The sequence below is a fragment of the Juglans regia genome, chromosome 11 (genome assembly GCF_001411555.2).
Source record: "Juglans regia cultivar Chandler chromosome 11, Walnut 2.0, whole genome shotgun sequence".
Classification (NCBI taxonomy): domain Eukaryota; kingdom Viridiplantae; phylum Streptophyta; class Magnoliopsida; order Fagales; family Juglandaceae; genus Juglans; species Juglans regia.
The window spans coordinates 23302160-23310756 of NC_049911.1; positions in this window are offsets into that span (position 1 = coordinate 23302160).

Sequence of the window (8597 nt, forward strand, 5' to 3'; positions counted from 1 at the left end):
GCCAAAATATTATTTTGGCCAGCAGCTGGGTTCAATAAATTTGGCCAGTGAAAATATTGAAAGTTAAAATTACTATAGTTTTATTGAGTCCACTACAATCTATTTTTGTGTAATTTAGTCAAATTTTGGCCAAATTTTGACTAAGAAATTTACTTTTTCAAATTTAACTAGCCACTTTTCAACAACAATAAGTAATAAAATCTCTAAATCTATCACTATTATATTAAAATATTGATTTTGACATTTTCATTTATTTTAATTCTAATGATAATTGAAATATTTATTCGTTATTAAAAAAGTGTACATTAATTTTCTAACGTTTAACGGATATAATTTTTTAACGGTCTTTTTTTACAACAGTTATATTTTTCAAACGGTCATATTTTTTCAACAGTCATATTTTCCAACAAATATATTTTTTAAACTGCTAGTATTTCTCCACTATAAAATTTAACATTTTCTCAACAATTTTATTAACTTCAACTCAAGTTTTTTTTGTAAAATCATTTTTTTTCTCCCAATGGATTGTTCGTTTTTTAACAAAATGACACTTATCAATTCAAATTTTGATCAAGAAAATTAAAGTGGCATTTAGATGCTGTTTTGAAGATGAGAAATGTAATTAGCTAGTACTTTCATTTATTATAATCAATCTTTTTCTTGAGTAATATGTTGGTTTTTAAACTTATAAATGATTAAAATATTTAATGATACGTAAAAAATAATGTGAACCATTATCATTGTTCAATGTATCTGTTTGGTTATGTAGATTTAAATGAAAATGTGTCATGGTAACTTGAACCAATACATGCATTTTGAGGATATGAGTCTTAACCGTTTGCCAACCAAATAAATGGTTGTGTCATTTGGTGAATTAGAAACATTTTCAATGTATTATCTAATATTTGAGAAGTTGTGACTTTTCAAAATTACTCTTTTATTTTAGTTGTGACTTTTCACAAATATTCTTTCATTATATAAGTGGTGACTTTTCATAAGTATCATTTTATTTTTATGTTATGACTTTTCACAAGTACAATTTCATTTAAATAAGTTGTGATTTTTCACATGTGTTATTTAATTATAGTTTTAACTTTTCACAAATGTCCTTTCATTATCTATAAATAGAGCATCTCACCCACAAATTTATTCACTCTAAATTTTCTACAAAAATTAGAGAAACACTTCCTCATTCTTTTTGTATTTCTTTTTTTGGGCTTTAACTATTTTATATTGGGTTCGAGGATTTTCTTTCGTGTGCACCGACAAAGAGATTAACGGGAACTGACGTTGTAGTATCTTGATAGTAGACTGTTAAGAAGCCTAGTGCATGTTTAAATTTGGAAGCGGCGGAATATACTCTAAGAAAAACGTCCATCACAACGTACCTCAAAACTGGATTATCTCTTTCTAATTTGTTCTTATTGTTTTATATATTCTCTAGTTTACAAAGCGTTTCAAAATATTTTTCGAGTAATGCTATACACCACATTCTCGTTCTATTTAATTATACTAATTGGTATGTGACACATTCATCACCATTAAATGATAAAGAAAAATATAATAAATAATCATTTAATAGTAATAAATATGCCATATTAGATTTAATAGGATGATAATATATTATATAAAATTTTCTTACCGACAAATAACACCATCCCCCTAATCAAACCCAAGAGAGCTGACTTTGCCCCTAAGGGGGTTTTCTCTGGCATGACACAGAAAACTGTAGTAATCTTTATGGAAAAACGCAAAATAAAAATGTAAATACAATTACCTATTAAAAAAAATAAATCTGTAAATACAATTGCATAGAAGCTTAGAAGGCAATGCTAAAAAGAACAGAAAATCGAGAGAATATTATCATCGAATAGAAGAGTTCTTCATAATTGCAATAACGGCTTCAAAAACCAAACTAAAAACATCGGGACAGTCAAGAGTCAAGAGTCAAGAGTCAAGAGAGTAAAAACAAAAGCAGCGTAGGAAGATGAAACCAATCCATGAACAAGGGGATCAAGAACTTCTAACCAGAAAGCATTGACCAGAAAATACTATCTCGATAAAAACAATCCAAGTCAAAGATTCTTACTAAAAGGAGAAAGTCCCACAGAGCAAAATATGAGAGAAATCTTAAGAAAAATGGGTTTTAAGGAATAACTATACACGGAAGACCAAAAGCAGCACCGATTCAGACATGCAAGGAGGAGTGATATATTTGGATAGGTAAGGATATGTACGAACCCAAAAATAAAAAATAAAAAAAGAGTTCGGTGATGGCAGAGCTTACCGGAAGGCGTTCAGCGGTGACGATGGCAGACGTCGACTGTGATAGAAGAAAGGTGATGTCTTGAGTTCGGCTATGTTCCACCCTGGGAGACTTCGTACTTCTACGCAGAAGAAAGGATGTGTTTTCAGTTTAGGGCCGTTTGTTTTCAGAGATGAGATGAGATGAGTTGAGATTAAAGTTAAAAAGTTGAATAAAATATTGTTAAAATATATTTTTTAATATTATTGTTGTTTTGGGATTTGAAAAAGTTGAATTGTTTATTTTATTTTGTGTGGAGATTTGAGAAAGTTGTAATGATGAGATGAGATGAGATGAGATGTTTTTGGAAAACAAACAAATTTCAGTTTCACCAGCCGACGTTTTGTAGAAGACGAGGCTTCGAGTGTGATGAATATCAATCTTTTGAATATTGTACCGGATGGCGTACCGGTCAAGACACTAGAATAAAATATTTCGATATCGATATCGTTTCGTATACCGTTTCGGGATAATCGATATATGAATAAATTATATATATAAATATATATAAATTATATTTTAAAATAATAGTCTATATACGAATAAATTATATATAAATACATATATATTATAAATAGTCTAATCTGAATTGGAGGTCAAAAAATAAGCTTGTAGTTTGAAAAAATGAAAAAAAAAATTAAAGGCCGAAATACAGGCCGATACGGCCAGTACCGACCGGTACGGCCTGTATTTGGGCCAATACGAAACACCTAGGATACTTGTACCGACCATTGGGTCGGTATGAAAAATTTCAGCCGTACTGACCGGTATGGTACGAAATTTAAAACACTAATGAATATGCCTAGCCAAGTACTTGATGGATAACATTACTGTAGATTTAGCCAGTTTGATGTAAATGTATTTTAAGCAAATTAATTAAATTTAGCTAAATTTTGACTATGCCTAACTCACTACTAGTGCTCTAAGGTACTAAAGTTTGCAAGTCTCTAGTAATTTTCATAAAAAATTATATTTATCAAAACAAAAATTGAGAAGGTTTCACTTTTGTTTAGAAGATTTCCACGAACTTGCACGTGAACTTTGTCAAGGATGAAGATCCCCTGCCTTAATATAAGGCTTTTTCATTTATAGATTTCATTGACCACTAATTAGTGTAGTCTAATTCTTTCCATTTATTTATTTGATTCCTTTCATTCATTTGTAATCAATCTCTATATGTAATTTCCATACATAGATGTGTAAATACAATTATATAATTCAATAGACTCACCAACGCAAAGTGTGGTGGTTTTTCAAATATTCTTATGGTATCAGAAGACCTTACGGATTAACCTCCATCGATCCTCTTTTTCAATGGCTGCCGAGTCCATTCTTCTCCCCTTCAACACCCTCATTCACATGGTCATAATAAAACTTTCATCTTCCAACTATCTTCTATGGAAGAGCCAGTTGCTTCCTCTCTTAGAAAGCCAAGAATTAATTGGTTATGTGGACGACACCTTGAGCCTCCACCTTGTTTTGCCTCTGTAAATTCTCAGATGCCAAACGTCAAACATGGGGCGTAGAAGAACACAGACCAACGACTTCTAAGCCTTATCCTGTCCTCTCTCACCGAGGAGGCTATGGCTGAAATGGTAGGCCTCTCCACCTCTCATGACGTCTGGGTTGCCTTGGAGAACACTTTTAGCCACAGTTCCAAGGCCCGTGAACTCAGACTCAAGGATGATTTACAGTTGATGAAGCGCGGCACCATGTCTATCTCTGAGTATGCCCACGCCTTCGAAGCCCTTTGTGATCAGCTTCACGCAATCGGTCGACCCATCGATGGCACTGACAAGGTGCACTGGTTCCTTCGAGGACTTGGCTCAGAATTTTCGAGCTTTTCTACGGCACAAATGACACTTACTCCCCTCCCATGTTTTACGGACTTGGTGCCCAAGGCAGAGAGTTTTGAACTCTTCCAAAAATCACTGGAACCTGTTGCTCCCAATCCAGTGGCATTTATTGCCACTAATCGCACCTCTGCGAAACAGAATCATAAGCACTCTTCTTTTCGCAATCAACACAGCCGTGGTGGTGGCCATGGCAGAGGCCAAGGGCGTTCCTTCTCTAGCAGGAGACCACCACGTTGCCAAATCTGTAGCGAGGAATGGCATTTCGCAGATCGTTGTCGGCAACGTTATGACCGCCACGGTCAAAACTCCAAAGCTCAGTTAGCCGAAGCCTTCACTTCCTCATGCTCGATCTCAGGGAATGACGTCTCGGACTGGTCCTTAGACACAGGGGCTTCGGCCCACATGACTCCAGGCCATTCCACCTTGGATCAGTTCACTTCATATACGGGTAAGGATTGTGTTATTGTCGGGAATGGTACGTCCCTTCCCATCACACACACTGGTAAAACTTCACTTTGCCCTGATTTTCAATTATTAGATGTTTTGGTCGTCCCTCGCATTACTAAAAATCTTTTCTCTATTAATAAATTAAAGATTGATTTCCCATTATCCTTTACATTTACTAATAATTTTTTCACCGTTCAAAATCGTCAAACGGGAAATTTGGTGGTAATCGGTAAACGTGATGGCAGCTTATGTGCTAGAATGCAGAAATTCCACTTATGTTTATGTCCTAAAAAATAAATATCTTTTTGCTTCGTATGATCTATGGCATGCCCGCCTAGGACATGTGAATCATTCTGTTATTTTTTTTTTGAATAAAAAAGGACAGCTCTATCTTACCTCTTTATTGCCATCGCTTGTGTTATGTGGAACATGTCAACTTGAAAAAATCATTATTTGTCTTATTCTCGCAATGAACGTCGTACGTCCAAAGTATTAGACCTAATTCATTGCGATATATGGGGCCCACGCTTGTCAAGTCAAATTTGAATTTTACCTATTATGTTTTAGAGTAATGCTACATACAGTCGTGGAATGCGCAAACGCCGTGCAGTCGCTTTGAAAAAGAGTGGGGTCTACTATTAAAAAATTAATTTCTTTTCAGGTGGGTCCCTTATTTATTCACTTTTTTCAAAGCGACTGCACGGCGACTGCACGCTCACGACTGCAAGTATCATTTCTCTATGTTTTATTCATTGATGATTTTTCTCGCTTTACTTGGCTCTATCCATTGAAATTGAAATTTGACCAGCAATTTGGATTGGCTAGATTTAGCTAGCCAAGTACTTGATGGATAAAATTATTGTAGATTTAGCTAGTTTGATGTAAATATATTTTAAGCAAATTAATTAAATTTTAGCTAAATTTTGACTATACCTGATTACTAGCGCTCTAAAGTACTAAAGTTTGCAAGTCTCTTGTAATTTTTTCTTTTAAATTATATTTATCAAAACAAAAATTGAGAACGTTTCACTTTTGTTCGGAAGATTTCCACGAACTTGTACGTGAACTTCCCAAATCATTTTTCACAGAATTTTGATTTATTTCTCTTAGCTTTGAATTTTACAATTAAGATAGATACATAAATTAGATCTTAAAATATTATTTTGTGTATTTAATAATGTTTTATATTTATAATCATTTTAGGGCACATTTTAATTTTGAAGTATCTATCTGATCTTAGTTTAACCCCAAGATTAGGATAAAAATATAAAAGATCTTAATGTTGGGAAGATTTTGGATAATAAATTATATATGTGCAAATGCTTTGCAAACTACAAAATATGTAAAATAATAATAACAAATTAGAAAGAGAAAACTCGGTATTGAAGCAAATTATGATGGAAGCTTTCCTTAGAGTAGATTCCGCCGTTTCCAAATTTAAATGTGCACTAGGCTTCTTGATAGTCTACTTCTAAGATACAAAAATGTCAATTCCCGTTAATCTCTTTGTCGGTGCACACAAAAGGAGATCATCGACTCTGATATAAAATAACCAAAGTCCAAACAAATAAAGACAAAAGGAGGAGAAAGTATTGTTTCTCTAATTTTTGTAGAGAATGTGGCTCCTTATTTATAGAGAATGAAAGAGTACTTGTGAAAAGTCACAACTAGAATGAAATGATACTTATGAAAAGTCACAACTTAATATAAATGAAAGGTTATTTATAAAAAGTTATAACTAAAATGAATGAATAGTACTTGTGAGAAGTCACAACTTCTCAAATATTAGAAAATACATTGAAAAAGTTTCTAATTCACCAAATGACACAACCTTTTGTGTAGTTGGTAAGTGGTTAAGGCTTCTATTCTCAAGAGGTATGCATTGGTTCAAGTCACAATGTCACTTTTTAATTTAAATATTGACAACCGAATCAATACATTGAACAATGACAATGATACATTACTTTTTTACTTAAAATTAAATATTTTAATCATTTTTTAAGTTTAAAAACCAACACTTAATTCATAAATTTGTATTATTTCACCATACCATGTTCTTTAAATATCCTACTTTTTAAAATTTTTTTCAGATTAATTTGATACTTTAAATTCATTTTTTTTCTACATCATCATTATTCGTTAATAAATTAATAAAAAATATATATCACTTAAATTAAGAAGATGTTGGTATCACAGCCTTTAATTATTTTGAAAACAATGATCGGATTTAAGTATCATAAGAATTTAGAATATAATAATAATTGAAATGAGAAATCGACGAGAATGACGGAGAAATTCTGAATGATTTGAATATAAATAATAGTCTATATTTTTAAGAAAATCACAAAATCATGAGATAGGATAAAGTTGTTGATAATTAAAAAATTCAAATATTCTGATAAAAGGATAATAATTTGAGTTTTAATTGATTTTGTATCTAACATGTAAAAGTTCGAAGTTTTTTCTTTAAGAAGTCTTTGTGTTTAAGTGATGTTTAAAAAATATTATGAGAAATTTTGAAATGAGATCATTAGATAGGATGAGTATAATTTTACTCATTTATTTTCATAACTCTTCTCAACTCATCTCATCTAATCATTACAACTTTCTCAAATTCTCATACAAAATAAAATAAACAATTCAATTTTTTCAAATTCTAAAATAAAAGTAATATTAAAAAGACATATTTTAATAATATTTTATTTAACTTTCAACTTCTATTTCAACTCATTTTATCTCATATATGAAAACAAATAAAACCTTCAATCTCTAACGCCCACTACGGCCGCAAGAAGTAATTGATGATAGGCTAATGCTAATTATACCCATTTGAGAGTACTTGTGTAAATGGCGTGTCCCACCACTGGTCATGATCGTTAACTTGCAAAACGTTAAGTGGGTAGCGTGGTGCGCATGTGACACCTCTGATTCTTAAATCAGTAATGAGTGAGAGATAATAATTCAAGAATGCTAAGATCCGATCGATCAAAGGTTACTTGTTGCCCCTATATATAAGTATGAAGAATATTTGATAAATACTATAAAATGATTAACTTTACACAATACTTAGACATTAGAAGAATTATCCCTAATGTATCAAAATTATCTAATCACAACGTGATTCATATCCATCACATGAGATTTACCCCTTCATAATAAATAGGGCGGCTAGGGTCTTCATTAAGTTACACGACTCATTTGAGTCCTTCATGGGTGATGGGCCTTGGGCTCCCAGTTTGGGCCAGAACAATATTAACTCCCATTGCATATAAGTTTTTCTCAATTTTCTTTATGACTTTATCTATAATTGCTGTCATGACGTAATAATAACTATTAAATAAATTTTTCTCGATTTTCTTTATGACTTTACCTATATTGCTGTCATGAAAGCGTCGTTATATATGCATTCATTATCTTGGAAAGATATTGATAATTAACTTGTCGCTCAATTAGTGTGCCCTTTTCTTGCATGCATTAACTAGATGATCAGCGAGAATGAAGTCGTTGATTCTAACCAGGGAGATGTCCGGATTTAAAGCGTTGATTCCGCTTATGATCATGATCATAACATGGATGGATATAGCCAAATACTTCGACTAATGTCTTACTTTTTCAAATTAAGAAACATTGAGATCAAACTGATTTTACAAGTACAGAAATGAAGACAATTAATACCTCCAACTTATTTTAAGTTCCCAATATTAATGGAACATTATTGACAGTTACTGCAAATTATGAACCATTAAAACGTGCATGCAAGTACTCCACGTTTTTATTACTGCATCATGACTTCCGAGACTATAGCAGGTTTGGGAGGTGAGATGAGAATTTTGTATTTTATTTTAATGTTAAAAATATTATGTTTTAGTATTATTATTGTATTGGAATTTAAAAAAAATTGAATTGAGATTTGAAAAAGTTGAATTCTTTATTATATTTTATATGTGGATTTGAAAAAGATGTAATGATGAGATGAGATGAGATGAGAA